Below are 15,354 nucleotides of genomic sequence, written 5' to 3' on the forward strand. Positions count from 1 at the left end.
ACTGCACTGCAGTCTCCAGAAGAAAGTCCTTGGCTTGGAGACCCTGGAGTTGATTGACTCTCAGATAAGATAAATGTCACCTCTTCCCTTTTCCCTTGATTCTTAGTACATTTGCCATTGTTCTTTAAGTTATGCAAAAATGAAAGAAACCTAGAAGAGAACTCTGCACAACTAGGAAGGCTCCATTAGACCTTGGCAGAGGCCCAAAGAGACCACCAAGCTTGCTCATAAATGTGCAGTGTCTAATAAAAATGTGATGGTTATTATTATTATACATTTATTGAGTACCAAAAATGCACTAAATTAAAAAATGTATACTCTCTGGTTTTCATATCTCCTGATGGGGGTATAGAAACTGCTGGCTATTTGTTTGTCCCAGTAACTGGCTCGATGTCCTCATAGATTGTGGCTCCCAGGAGTCACTATCCAACTCAAATGCTGAAGTTTCCAACACACCATAGTGAGTCACTGAGTCACCTCACCCTGGTGCCATTATATTACAGGTTGATTCTAGTTTCTGAATGGAGGTGGGTTAATTTTTTTTTTTTTTTTTTTTTTTTTTTTTTTTTACCAAATCCATTGAATTTTCTTGTATTTTTCCAAAAGAAAGATTTCTATTTAAGGTTTCAAAGTAATCAATTTTGTTTCTTTTTAAAAACTATTGTTATTTATATTTTGTGTATGAATGTTTTGCCTGTAGGTAATGTAGGTTTACCATTTATATGTAGGGTCCTAAGATGCCAGAAAAGGGTGTCAGATTCCCTGGAAGTAACTTACTGACAGTTGTGAGCAGCATGTGAGTGCTTCAAACAGAACCCAGGTCCTCTGAAAAAGCAACCAGTGCCCTTAACCACTGAGCCATCTCTGTAGCCCCACAATTTGTTTCTTAACCTAGGACAGATTTGGCCTCCTGCATCTATTTGTGGTTGATATATCACCAAAGTCATCCTAGACTACCTTAAGCAAACTCTCAATCAAGTTAGGAAAAAAAATAGTTACACACATGTAGGTTGATATGCAGGCAATACATGCTTGAACAGTAAAGAGTAGGGCAGGGACAGAATTCTAGTAAGGTGGAAGAGAAAGAGAAAGCAGGTGATTCAAGAGGGGGCAACATGAAAACAGACATAGATGTTTCCTTAGGCACATCTCTATATAGATAAGGTTGTTATGAATATTTTATAAGGAATAGAATTGTACAGGTTAATTTGACTTATCTAGGTGGGCAAATTATATCATACCAATTGGATCAGAGTATTCTGGTGTGTTCTTTGATGTGGGGACTTAATTGAGTTCAAAGAGGGTGTAGTGGTGGGATGTATAAAGCCCGACACAGAGTTGGGATGTGTATGTGCAAGGCTTGGAAACAACATGCCAAGGGAAAGTGAGTAAAAACTACACACTGGGGCAGTCGTAGACCACTCAGGACAGAAGCAGCTAGGGCAGGCAGAGTGGACCACGACTGGGTCAAAAGAAGCCTGGGTCTATGAGTACTTAGAGGCAGCATGGAGCCGCTAAGATAAAGATGCCCCACAGTGCCATGTGGCCCCACATGTGCCAGCACTAGCGCAGGATAAAAGGTTATCACTTTTTATTTTTACCACAACACACACACACACACACACACACACACACACACACACAGAATGCCCCAGACAAGCATTTCCCAACCCTTAGGTAACTGGTCTTAAAGGTATACATAGAAAATGAGCAGAAAATCACAACCCCCATTTGACACCTGAAATGGGTTCCTTGTGAACCACTTGCTATCTCTAAAGGAAGCCACAAGAGTAACATGAAGTCAGGAGAAAGCTCTTCTTAGAAAGAAGAAGCAAATTAGACTCCAAAAAACTAAATAGCCCAATTTAAAAAATGGAGTACAGAGCTAAACAGAAAATTTTCAGCAGAGGAATCTCCAATGGCTAAGAAGCTCTTAAAGAAATGTTCAATATCCTGAGTCATCAAGGAAATAAATGCAAACCAAAACAACCCTGAGATTTCAGCTCACACCAATCAGAACAGCTAAGATCAAAACCTCAAGTGACATGCTGGTGAGGATGTGGAGAAAGAGGAAGACTCCTCCATTGCTAGTAGGATTGCAAACTGTTACAACCACTCTAGAAATTAATCTGGTAGTTCCTCAGCAAATTCAAGTTCTACCTAAAGACCTGGCCATACCACTCCTGGGTATATACCCAAAATATTTTCTACCATACCACAAGGACACATACTCCACTATGGTCATAGCAGCCTTATTTGTAATAGTCCAAAACTGGAAACAACCCAAATGTTCCTCAGCCAAATAAAAGGATACAGAAAATGTGGTTCGTTTACACAAGTGAATATTATTCAGCTATTAAAAACAAGGACATCATAAATTTTGCTGGCAAATGATGGAACTAGAAAATATCATTCTGAATGAGGTAGCCTAGACCCAAAAAGACATGCATAGTATGTACTCACTGGTAAGTGGAAATTAGCCCAAAAGTACAGAACACCCAAGACACAACTCACAGACCATAAGAAGTTTAACAAGAAGGAAGGTCCAAGAGAAGATACTTCAATCTCATGTAGAAGAAGGAACAAAATAATCACGGGAGATGGGGGGGAGGGGAGGAGGAGGAGAAGAAAGGGGGGTTGGGTCAGTTATGGAAGGAAACAGGAAAGAAGCCCAGAGGACCAGGAGAATAAATGGAAATATGCAGCTTCTGGGGGTGGGAGTTGAAGGAACCACTAGAAAGTCCCAGAAACCTGAGATGTAAGAGGCTCTCAGGACTCAATGGGGATAACTTAGCAGAAATGTCCAACAGTGGGGAAATGGAACCTGAAGAGACTACCTCCAATAGATAGGCAGGGCCTCCAGTAGAGGGGTGGGGTCCCCAAACCACCTTCAAATTTTTTCACCCAGAATTGTTCCTGTCTAAAAGAAATGCAGGGATAAAAATGGAGCAGAGACTAAAGGAAAGGTGACCCAGTGACTGGCCCAACTTGGGATCCACCCAATGGGTGGGCACCAAACCCTGACACTATTACTGATGCTAGGTTGTATTTCCAGATAGGTGTCTAGCACGGCTACCTGCAGCTTCCTGAGACAACCATTGGACTGAGGTTGGGGATCCCTATGAAAGAGTTGGGAAAGGACTGAAGGAGCTGAATGTGGATGACAACCCCAGAGGAAGAACAACAATGCCAACTAACCCAGACTCCTGGGAGCTTCCATAGACTAAGCCACCAACCAAAGAGTACACATGGGCTGGTCCATGGCCCCTGGCACATATATAGCAGAGGACTGTCTTGTCTGGTGCCAGTTGGATAGGATGCCCCTAGTCCTATAGAGACTTGATGCCCCAGGGAAGGGGATGCCTGGAGCAGGGGAGCATCCTCTCAGAGGCAAAGGGGAGGGAGGAACAGGAGGGGGACAACATTTGGTGTGTAAATAAATAAAAATAATTAATTAAAAATTCAAAGAAAGAAAGAAGAAAGGAAGAAGAAAGAGAGAACGAGAGAATAAGAGGAAGAAAAAAAAGGCAAAGCTGATTGTTTCCTTTCCTCTTTCAGCTCCACACCACAGTGAGGGCAGCCAAAGCAGAGGGCAAATGTTACAGGACCCAACTTGACTGGGCACTGTTAGCCCAGCATACCTAAGGCAGCTGCTGAAAAGGGAGACTCCCTTTTGCACCTACAATTATTTTCATGCACTAATAATATACATTAAATTGGTCATTTGTGAGCTGAATTCAGCACTGGCTCCTCATTTGGACCGAATAAGGGATCATTTTCTAGCAAAATTATATTTTACAAGCAATTTCTGTGTCTACATACCTTAGCTGAGACAAACACTGAACACTACAAATGACAGCAAAAGCTTTCTTTAACACTTGGGACAGTGTTGGGGACGTAGCTTAGTGGCAGAGTGCTGACCTAGTAAATACAGCCCTAGGTTGGATCCTATGCATTGTGGAGAACCCAAAACAAATTGAGGTGACTATGTGCATCTGTTTCTTCACCCTCCATCTGTAATCTTTACTGTCCTGAGACGGTAAATAAACATGAACCATTATACAAATCCCAAACAGCTTTTCTTGTTTCTTCTTCTAACTTTAAATCAGTTAAGTTAACCAAGTGTTCTCAAAGAAAAGCACTATCATGGTGAGCAAGGCTTAGTTTGCCCTCATCAAGGAAGCTTCTCTTTGCAGCAGACAGAGGCTCTCACAGAGGTTGAGGATGAAGAGAATTAATACCCACAGGGTATCCAGCTGCATCTCATACACCCACATTACAATCCCAACACCTAAGGCTCTGAGAGCATTGCAGAGGGAGTAAAAAGACTGTAAAAGCTAGAGTGTCAGGATGTCTGCCAAAATATAGTGTCTCCTGCATACAGCAAGAGTGTTGCACCCATTAAATCTCAACAATATGGTTATGTAAAACAAACTTGTATATAATGACAACATCAGATGATATGCCAACATGGATGCGGGAAAATTCATGTGAGTCCTCACCCATAGCTCACAGGCTACAGGCAATCAATAGATAGTGATAGAGAATCAGTCTTCTTTAGGGATGAACCCCCTGTTAAACTGTCCAATCCTAACTGGTCAGTCCTAAGCATCTGTACATTTAAATAACGATAAGTTGCCTAAGGAGGCATGAGAGACAATAATAATCATAGAAGAAGAACGAATGAATTTGGAAGTGAGTTGGGGAAGAGCTGAGGAGGAGGAGAGAAAAGTGGAAATGATGTAAATACAGTATGAAATATCAAAGCTAAAAATAATAATTAAAAGACTTAGTTTACTTTTGAATCCACCTAATTTTCCTAGCTTATGTTTCCTTATGTAGTTTCATACTCAAATATTTTGCATGCCTAGATACTCAGTAGTAGAACACTTACTTGGCATGCAAAAGACCCTTGGATCAATCCTAGCACAGGAAGAAAATACACACATGTACACACACACACACACACACACACACACACAATTAAACACAAATTAATGTTTTGCAATTCATTTACCACCTCTGTTCTTCTACACAGAAGATAGTCTATGCATCTATATTATGCTAAATTTAATAGTGTGTTAAATTCAGTGAAAAATAAGTTAACCACATCATTCAGGAAATAATTCTGGTGGATAAATAGTACAAAACTTTCTCGGTGTCAAGACTAGGATAAGGCAAGTGACATGTCAAGATCCAGGATCATGAGGCCTCCCTCTCAGGGATTCATCATGTGAACACACATCTCTAAGAGAGACCTTCAATCTTTGCACATGGGTTGCCTCTCCAGTCACCCGAGTCATGCCCTTCTGGGGTGCAGTCATTGTTGTCCTGAGTGAACAGGACTGGCAATTCTAACACATGAAATAAAGTCAAGTGACCAGGAGCTCTCCTGTACCTTTACAATATGGAGGTTTCCTAGGTAAAGACTAACCACACATTGCCGCATGTGTATTGAGACCTGTGATAAAAAACTGGTTATTATTTTTAAGTATTCCTATTTTAAATTGGGTCATAATAATTGCAAATAATCAAAGGATACAGTGTGACGTTTAGAGACACGCATGCCATGTATAATGGTCAGATCAAGGTCATTACTCTATCCATCACTTCCCCCATGATATCTTTAGTCTTGTTTTATTTTTGTAGCACTGGGAATGGAATCTGGGGCATTGCACGCGCTGGGCAAACACTCTAACACTGAGATACACCTCCAGACACAAGAATGGTGTTTAAGTCTTACTCACCTTCCTGTGGATTAGCAGCTCTTCCATGCTCTCCTGTCTTTTGTTCCTTTGTGTTCCTCAGTACTGTAGATTGTAAAGGTCAAGTCAGAAACTGGAAAGGATCGTGGCTGTCCTAGGCTGACTGCTTAGATGTTTCTTCCCTTTTCATCTCAAACCTCATTTCTGCAGCTAAGCACAGCATAAATCTCCCTCTGCATCTTTCTCCTTCTACAAGATGTGCAAGCCACATCTAGCCAACCACATTGAGGGGTTGGTTACTCAATGGACATTACTGACAGGACCGTTGTTGCTCAAATGAGATTAGTCCCTAACTGATGCTAACGGGTATCACAGAAAGGGCCATTCTGTAATTGTTGCCATTACTGCAGTGACCGTGAGGTGGTCACAGAACCTTCCTGGAAGGACTAGGACGTTCCAGAGGCCAGGTTACTCATGTAGAACAGCAGGCACTGTGCTAATTTCCAGGCCTCTGGCCATTAGGGACTGAAGCAGCTCGTTAGAGGTCCTACCCTTTCAACGCCAATTACCCGGGGATAATGACCCAACGTAGAGCACCCTGAGAACTCTTGAGACTTCACACATCCCTCTCATTCATGATCTCTGCTGATGACAGCTATAGACGTAAATAAACCAGGCCCTCACATCTTCTCACAGCCTGGTTGGGTAGCATGGTCAGTCATGTGGACATGGGGTCATGTTAATTTAAAGACTGAGCATTTTAGCATGTGTCCTAGAGAAAATGCTTACACTTTGCATAAGAGGGTAGCCTAGAACACTGTTCTATTGTGCTTTCCCCTCCCCAACTCCTGTCCCTACAATGAGGAACAGATTTTGTAGCAAGGCAGGATAAAAAAAATCAATAGTTTTAGAAGTGGTAATATCTCTAATTTCCCTTTCTTTATGTGTGTACACATTCAAGTACGCATGTATGTGTGTTCATGTGTGTGCATTTAGCATCCAGAAGCCACTGTCAAGTATCTTTGTTAAAACAGGGTGCCTCAATGAACCTGAAGCTTACCAGTTCTAACAGATCCGCTGGCCAGTGAACTGTGGAAATATGTCTGCACCCTGGGGTCTCAGGTACACACCACCCTACCTAGATTTTCTTGTGTATGCTGACAATCAGAACTTGTACTCTCATGCCTGTGTCCTCACCAGCTGAGCCATCCTCCTAGGACCTAGCAGCTCTGATCCCTGCAGAAAAACTAGCCCACCTGTCCCTCAGCCCATGACATATTTACTTGGCAAGAAAGTTATGATGGGAGAGAGGTATAGTGGGGAAAAAAAGGAATTCTCTAGAAAAGCAGAAAAAAACACTGCTTTGTGTGCCAGTGTACTGCACCCTGACGCATCACAGGGCCCTGGCCTCAGGGCCTGACTGTTGATACTTTAACTCAATGTCATTAAAGGTTTTCCTTTTCTTTCCACCCTTTTGCCTAGTTCATTATTACTTTGCAATTTTACAGCACAGTTTTGGGAAGTTTCCACCCACTCTAAGCTGTACTGTGCCTACCCCAACCTACATAGGCCCTCCTCTGGGATAGACAGCCCCTTCCTTACTCCCAAGTGATGTCTGAAAAGGAGCCAAGCCACTCAGGTCCCAACTTGTTGCCAGCAAGGTCTCCAAAGTGCCGTAGTAAGAAAATATACCACACAATTGACTCACAACTTTAAATGAATCAATGAGTTGTTTTCTGCGTTATGTAAATACTCTTTCAAATATGCAGAGGCATATTTTGGAGACGATTTCACTGACAGATCTTGTTCATAGGTACTAATGAAGAAGATATTTTTGCAGATAATCCAAATAGCATCAGGCTCATAAAAGGATACTGTTAGCAGAAACACAGCCCATGTTTTTCTAGTACCTTAACCTGGCATCCCAAAATCCCAAAAGAAAAAGACGTAACTGTTTGGAACGTCATAGAACCATCAAAACTACATTTTAAAAAACCCTGAAATGATAAAACAGAAGTCACTAATGTTTAATTTGTTGCAAGATGAAAATACAAATTGTGTTCTTAGATAGAAAACATAAATGAGGAATCTAGGCTCCCTCCTGTGGAGAGAGCCAGTACTACCTAGACTAATTAACCCTTTCCCTGATGCACCATCCCAAATCTTGTTGAAGGCCATTGTTGCTTAGCCTACAGTGAGAGGTTCTTTCTCCAAATTTCCTGTTCTTGGGCTAGCTAAGTAAGCCCATACATCTGCAGATTAACATTTCAGAAACTTCCTGAGGGGTGATTCCTGGTGTCGAGACCACTGTGGGTTGCAGAGATGCCAAGTCAGCTCCCTTAGGACCTGCCACTTTAGAAAGATAACTAAGGCCATCATAGACTTATTTGCCCAAATCTGATGAATTGACTCTTGCCCCTTTTAATACTACATGAATGTTAGCTTTTGGAAAAGCAAGTCTATGACCACCGTGATCCTCAGAGCAGCCATATTGTTCTTATACCTTGAAGGCATGCCAGGGCAAGAACTCCTCCACAGCATTCAGTTGTTTGAATTGTTTCCATCTCCTCTGAACTTTGTTCAACTCTGCTGTGAGGATGGGGACCATCCTTTCAGCTGTGCCATCTTGCAGTTTCTGACATTCAAGGCACACTCCATAACAAGGTGTTGCCTATGTGTCAATTCTGACATTTGAGGCTCCATAACAAAGTGTTACCTATGTGTCAGTTCTACATATGACTTGCCAGAAGTAACAACTGAGACATATACACAGGTATTAATGTCCATATCAGAGCAGTGCATATCAAGAGGTGGTAAACGAAGATCCCCTTTGCTGAGTGAACACAGGGCAACCCAATCTCTTAAGCACTAAACAGCTGTTTGCCTAGTGCATCTTCACTTGGGAGGCATCAGGCTGTTAAAGGCTGTTTTCTGGGATGCACCATGGGGACTCTGAGACAGTGGTCCTAGAGCTTTAAGGGCTTTCACCTCTCCCATGCTACCAAGCCAGGTTGAGGCTGTGGGTCTAAAGACCACACTTTGGGAGCAGCTGATGCAATGGTTTAATTTTCACCCAGACTACATTCAGAAAACACTGGAAGACATCCAAAATTTTGCCTTTTCCAGAATATACCAAATGCAGCCAAAATCAGCGAGAGCCTAGCAATGATGTCTAACCTTCCCTCTTTCCTGCCACCAGACAGAAGATTCTGCATGCAGAGGAGCTTTAACAAGCATGTGGTACACATGACTCGGTGACAGGAACATGTACTAAAATGCATGCCTCTCACTACAAAGAATTCTCCTCTATGACTCCATAAATCCTCAAACAATATTTGGAGTAAGAGGAAGAAAGAGAGAAGGAGAGAAAGAGAGAGACAGAGAGAGACACACAGAGAGAGAAACAGAGAGAAAGAATGAATGAATGAACCCAGGGATGGAGAGATGACTCAGTGGTTAAGAGCACTGACTGCTCTTCCAGAGGTCCTGAGTTCAATTCTCAGCAACTACATGGTGGCTCACAACCATCTGTAATGAGATCTGGTGCCCTCTTCTGGTGAGTCTGAAGACAGCTATAGTGAATGTACATATAATAAATAAATAAACCTTTTTTTAAAAAAAAAGGAAAGAAAGAATCCTCCATTTTAAAAAAGAAGTCATATGGTAAGTGAGAGTTTTGGGGCTTAAGTTGTTTTGGGGTTTGTTTTGTTTTGTTTTTGGTTTGGGGGTTTTTTGGTTGGTTGGTTGGTTGGTTGGTTGGTTGGTTGGTTGGTTGGATTAGGTTCGGTTGTTTTGTTTTTGTAGTTGGTGGTGGTGTTTTTTTTTGTTTGTTTGTTTGTTTGTTTGTTTTTTGTTTGGTTGGGTTTTTTTTTTTTTTTTTTGACCATATCAACTTTTTAGTCAAACTTGGAAAAGATGCAAGATCCAATTGGAAAACCAGAGACATATCTTGAAAAACAAAATGTATCACTTTGTGATAGAACATAAAGAGTAACATGGAGTAACCTAAGGTTTAGCAACAACAAAAATCTGCCATTACCCAAACTGAAAGGCAGGCAGCATTCCTGGAACCAGGGTCCAGTAATGAATCACAGGAGAAACTATGGTGGACTGTGAGCTCGGTAATGGAGAAGAGCAAGGCAGAGCATGGTGGAAGGAGATAGGAGGGAGGAAAAAGAGATGGAAGGCATAAACATGGGAGGGAGAGAGGGGAAGGGGAAAGAGCTAGAGAGAATGAAAGAGTAAGAGAAAGCAAGAGAGCTAGGGAGAGGAAGGAAGAGAAAAAGACAGAGGTGAGAGAGAGAGAGAGAGAGAGAGAGAGAGAGAGAGAGAGAGAGAGAGAGAGAGAGAGAGAGAGAGAGAGAGAGAGAGACTGACTGTCTTCTCTCTTCCTGGCATTCTCCAGCCAGAGCCTTCTGACCCATCCAAGGAAGAAGCCATGTAACCTGGGAACTTGGAAAGTGCAGCTTACTCAGCTCAGCAGCTCAATGGGAATCAGAAAACAACTTGAAGATCAAAACTGACCACAAAGGGTGAATCCTTGGGCAAGGCACCCCATTTTTTACAAATGAAAAGTTCTAATCTATCAAATGGAAATCATGAGTCTGTCTGCATTCAGTGACTGAATCTAGCCAGTCTAGTTTACCTCATTGTCTCTTCTTTTCTTTGATCCTTTGCTACCAAGCAATTTGACCTTTCTGCTATCCTCTAAGTAAAAAAATTCTAGGGAATGATGGATCCATGCATCAGCAATGCCACCACTCCCATGATCAGAGCAAGGCCTTTTCCCATGAGCTAAAGATATTATCAAATCCCAGTGCCAGCCTTTGGTAGAGTGAGCACAGGTCAACACAGAGCCTGTTACACAGATGCAAAGCTACTGCTATAGATGTTGACAAAGAGGTGTGAGCTGCAAACAGGACCCCAAAATATCATAATGCCATCAGAATTATATGCTGTTGGACTCACCAGCTTCTGACTTCTCCTAGAATTAAAGGTAAGACATTTTCCCAGGGTATTTTCAGGCACACGTGGGGTAATTATTTTTACATCATTACTTTTTATTCTCAATCAGAAATGTTATACTCATCTTCTGATCACCTTCAGTTGGAATTCACCTCATACAAGAATTAATCTATCAAGAGAAAAAGAAAAACAGAATTAGTCAGATCTAGTGGCACCGACCTGTGATCCCAACTACAAGAGAGGCTGAGGCAAGAGAATCAAGAGAATCACGAGCTCAAGGCCAGCCTGTTAAAAGCAGCCTGGATAACTTAGCAAAGCCCTGTCTCAAGATAAAAAGTGAGAAAAAAGAGTGAGTAGGCTCCATGGATAAAAATGCTTGCCTGGCAAGCCTGGTGACCTGAGCTGGAACCCTGATTCCCTAAAGGTCTCCTTTGACCCCCACCATGCACTGCGACACACATACACCGGCACGGACATACATATGCATGTAATAATAAATAAAGGCACTTTTTAAAAAGTAAACTAGTAATGAGGCTATGACTTAGGGGTAGAGCATGTAGACAGCATGAGTGAATATTCAGTACCATTCCCAGAACTACAAAAAGGGGGAGAGGAAGAGGGATGGGGGGAGGAAGGAAGGGGGCAAGGGAGGGAGGGAGCAAGGGAGAGTCAGGAGTAACGAAGTAAAAAAAAAAAAAAAAAGAAAGTAGAGGTATAAAATATGGTTTTGTGATGACTTGGTAAGAGCTTAGCAAGACTTCATTAGTAACCTTGTGTGGCAAGAATTGTTTCTTATTACACTGTTTGATAGGAAACAGAATTATTAAAGCCCAATAACAAGTTGATACTTTAGTGGGGAGCTAGAGAGATGGCTCAGTGGTTATGAGCACTTGCTGTTTTTTCAAGGAACCTCTATTCAATTTCTAGCATCTACATGGAGGCCTATGACCATTTGTAACTCCAATTTCAGGGACTCAAACATTCCCATAAATTCCCCGCAGGCGTGTGCTACACAGACTTAATGTTCGAGCAAAACACCCATACACAAACACATTTAAATAAAAATAAATTTATTTAAAAAGTAAAATCTTAAAAGAAAATACTTCACTTAATTCTCCTGCTGGATCCAACCCAAGTCTCTAAATGTGTTTTATTTCCTTCCTAAAATCAGAGTTAGCAAATAACTTTAAAGGTCTCTTTCAGACCTATAATTACAAAGATTTTTTTCTAGAAATGAATTGAGTTAAAAAAGAAATTATAAACTACTTATCTTATTCCACTGAAAATTTATTAGTTGGGTTTGGGGATCTGGTTTTTTGACAGAAACATATATTAAAATATAGGCCAGTAACTGCCTCTCTGAGAGGCAGCACCACTGAGATCAAGAAGGCTACCTGGGGCTGGGTTAGAGTCTGAGGAAGAGTGGCTGCCTAGTATAAATTATGCCCATATTTTCACCCCTAACAACACACACATGCACAGTGATGGTGGTATGCTCAAACATGAGCACACACACAGGAACACCAACATGCATGTGTGTATGTGTGTGTGTGTTTGTGTGTTTGTCATTTAAATGCCACTTACTCTTGTAGTTAAACAAGATGACTTTGTGGCATGAATGTTGGGGAGACTGAGTGAGTCCCACACATTGTATTCTGCAGTACAGTGCTGGGCATGTGCATAGCACACACTACACGGTACCAGTGCTGGGCAAGCACATGGCACACACTGCCCAGTACCAGTGCTGGGCAAGCACAGGGCACACACTGCACGGTACCAGTGCTGGACAAGCACGTGGTATCGCTTAAGTTAGCTATTCTACTTTTGTAGTTAAGTGCTAAGGGGGGAAAATCTTTCTTTTTCTTGGTCAGTATTTCAAGACTTTGCAGAATCCTATGCCAAATTTATCATCGAAAACATATCTTAAATTTTTGAGGTCAATTAAATAGTCATCCAAACTAAAATGAACGTCCTGGAGAATGCAAAGATTGAGGTATATGATGGGCAAGCATGCTTTCTTGCTTGTTACTAATGTAAGTGCTGGAAGAACAATAACCGCCCCCTACTTAGGTAACACTTCTCTCAAAGACTTGAATGTATTTTTTTCAGAGCTATTTTCTTTAACTATCTTGGCTAGAGGAAATGATCCCAGTTAAACTAAGTTGTGTTTTGTAGGGAACAATAATTATGATGTGTTTTTACAACCAGAAACTTTATTGAGGGAAAAAATTATATAGGCTGTGTCATTTTCAATATTATTTTTAAAAGCATCACATTTTAAAACAGGCTTTCCTATTAATTATTATTATTATTAACAATGATAACACTAATTACAATCATCAGCCACTGGCAGCTGTTCAGACAGAGGAATGAGAGGCTCAATAAGCCTCTTCAAGTTTAAGGTTTTCATGCAACATATAATTTAAAATCCTGAAAATAGATTTAAACACTAGTAATTCTATATTTGTTTCCTTAATAGTGTTGTGACGTAAGAGACTTTTTCTAATTGAGCCTGTTCCTTCCAGCTACACAGGTAACAGCTATTCATACCCCTGTAACTCACATTCGACAGAAACTTCCCTATGGTTTGGAGAAGAACAATTGGTTGAGTTTCATAATCTTGAGCTGGCGAGGTGACTCGGTAGGTAGGTAGGTAGGTAGGTAGGTAGGTAGGTAGGTAGGTAGGTAGGTGTGCTGGCTGCTAATCTTCACAAGCTGGGTTTGATCCCCAGGACTCACACAGTGGAAGAAGAGAACAGACTCCCATAAGTTGTCCAATGACCACCACAAGTGTGCATGAACACACAATAACAAATAATTGTAACTGAAATTTCAAAACCAATAAAAGAAGCAAAAAGTAATAATCATTTAAATCAGAACTTAGGAGAGCTAATTCCACTGTTATATATCCTAAATCATCCACAGTTGACAATGTCATGTAAGCATCACTATGGATATTTATCAGAGAAGAATCTAAGGAAGTTTAACTGTTTTGAAGGACAAGTAGTAAAAGACATGGGGTGTTGTTACCTTTCCCCATTTATCTGATAGTATTTCTTTCAAATAGTTTCCCTGTGTCTATACACACTGAGGTGTGCTCTTCATATTCACTCTATTTCATTCTATTAAAACTTTTTTTAAAAGTATGTTTTAAACACTTAGGTATTATCTCCTTCCTCCTAACAGCTCATAAAAATTAATCACTTAAGTTTTAAGGACCCAAAGCAGCATTTGTGACATTTATTGGTTCTCAAAACCCAGTATAATATTAGTAAGCTGTCTGGAAATTTCTGTTGCTAGAGAACTCATTAGATATCGGGGCGTTTGCACTGGGCTTTCAGTAGTTAGCCATGTTGGACATTGCTAGGACTCACCAAAACCTGCTTCTCCTCTTCTTCCTGGGAATGTCGAAGGCTGTACGTCCCAGCTTTCCAGCTGCAGAGGTCAAGAACTACTTCTGATCAGTAGCAAATAGGATGATGAGGATCACACTTGAGTGGAGAGAGTAAAAATTGTGTGTTTGCCTTAAGATTAACATGCTAGAGTAAGACAGCTTAGCCAGGCTTCCACCATCTTTCCAACTTCACTCAGACAGGCACGGAGACTCTTCTGGAAGCTGTTCTCTCCCTCAGGATCGCCGCGATGGCTGCCGGGAGAGCCACAGGTCCAGTTCAAGCTCATCCTGGTGGGCGACAGCAGCACTGGGAAGACGACATTCGTGAAGTGCCAGTTGAAGGTCGAGTCTGAGAACAGTGTAGCCACCCTGGGCGTGGAGGTGCACCCGCTTGTCTTCCATACCAACAGAGGACCCATCAAGTTCAATGTGTGGGACACAGCGGGCCAGGAGAAGTTCGGGGCCTGCGTGATGGCTACTACATCCAAGCCCAGTGTGCCATTAAAATGTTTGACTTAACATCAAGAGTTACTTAGAAGAACATACCTAACTGGCATAGAGATCTGGTACTCGTGTGTGAAAACCGTGTGGCAACAAAGTGGATATTAAAGACAGGAAAGTGAAGGCAAAACCTATCCTCTTCCACTGAAAGAAGAATCTTCAGTACTATGGCATTTCTGCCTAAAGTAACTACAACTTTGAAAAGCCTTCCCTCTAGCTTGCCAGGAAAGTTCATTGGAGATCCTAACTTGGGAGTTTGGTGCCATGCCTGCTCTTGCCCAACCTGAGGCAGTCATGGACCCAGCTTCGGCAGCACAGCACGAGCATGATTCAGAGGTTGCTCAGACTGCTCTCCCGGATGAGGATGATGTCCTGTGAGACAGTGAAGCTGGAGCCCTGTGTCAGAAGTCTAGCTTTATAGACTGTGATGTCAGTGGTGCCGCGCGTGTGCCACCTTATTTAACTAAGTAGATCGTGTACTTCATTGGGATGCTGAAGGAGATGAATTGGCTTCGGAGTGAATGTGGCAGTTAAACATACCTTCATTTTTTTTTTTTTTTTTTTTTTCTTTTTTTGGACTTGCGTGTTTAGCTGTTTGGAACAAAGTTGCTTCCTTCCTGAATTTCAAAGATAGGACTGCAGCAGTCGCATCACGATATTCAGTGGTAAAATCTTGTTTGTTACTGTCACTCCCATTCTTTTCGTTTAGAATCAGAATAAAGTTGTATTTCAGATTTTAAAAAAACAAAACAACAACAACAACAACAACAAAAACTTAGCCAGTGAATG

At 41.5% G+C, this 15,354-nt stretch overlaps 1 pseudogene across 1 annotated transcript; it reads left to right on the forward strand.

Moving 5' to 3' along the window:
- Positions 1 to 9,807: 9,807 nt before the first annotated feature.
- Positions 9,808 to 14,943, forward strand: LOC308428381 (GTP-binding nuclear protein Ran-like; annotated as a pseudogene). The gene is made up of 2 exons: positions 9,808 to 9,826; positions 14,303 to 14,943. The product of its transcript is annotated as a GTP-binding nuclear protein Ran-like (transcript).
- Positions 14,944 to 15,354: the final 411 nt, after the last annotated feature.

Source organism: Micromys minutus, assembly GCF_963924665.1.
Source record: "Micromys minutus genome assembly, chromosome: 12".
NCBI classification, from domain to species: Eukaryota; Metazoa; Chordata; class Mammalia; order Rodentia; family Muridae; genus Micromys; species Micromys minutus.